At 66.4% G+C, this 381-nt stretch overlaps 1 protein-coding gene across 1 annotated transcript in view; it reads left to right on the top strand.

Moving 5' to 3' along the window:
- Positions 1 to 37: 37 nt before the first annotated feature.
- The window catches only part of BCL11A (B-cell CLL/lymphoma 11A (zinc finger protein)), a 99,245-nt gene continuing 98,901 nt past the window's right edge, over positions 38 to 381 (top strand). The window contains exon 1 of the mRNA XM_011941815.1: positions 38 to 82. The gene's annotated coding sequence lies outside the window, so the exon portion shown is untranslated. The remainder of the gene's footprint in view (positions 83 to 381) is intronic.

The following is a 381-nucleotide window of genomic DNA, read 5'->3' as shown; positions in this document are numbered from 1 at the left end:
CTCCCCCGCCCCCCACTCCCCCGGCCGCGCCGGATGCGGATCAGACGCGGCGCGCGGCGGTGTGAAGTTACAGCCCGGCCAGGTACGGGCGGGAAGGAAGGGCAGTGTTCGCAGGACTCGGGAAAGTCAGGCCCTTCTTCGGAAGGATGCAGTGGGGGCTCAAAGGACAGACTGGGGCGTGCAGTCCCGGCTGCTCCCTCGTACCCCTCTCCCTCTTGGGTCCATCTTGGGACACTCTAGGCAGGGAGGGTTAGTTCCCCCTCCTCCTGTCCCGGGGTTAAAGGGCCAGTTTGGGAGGGGATGAGGGGGCTACTTTCTCTCCTCATTTTCTGGGTGCGCAGAGGGGGCAGGAGCTATCCCGGTCCTCAGGACCACCCCCCC

Source organism: Colobus angolensis, unplaced genomic scaffold (assembly GCF_000951035.1).
Source record: "Colobus angolensis palliatus isolate OR3802 unplaced genomic scaffold, Cang.pa_1.0 Scaffold201, whole genome shotgun sequence".
Lineage (NCBI taxonomy): Eukaryota > Metazoa > Chordata > Mammalia > Primates > Cercopithecidae > Colobus > Colobus angolensis.
Note: the sequence above shows the minus strand (reverse complement) of the source record. Positions and strands in the feature narration are given on the sequence as shown.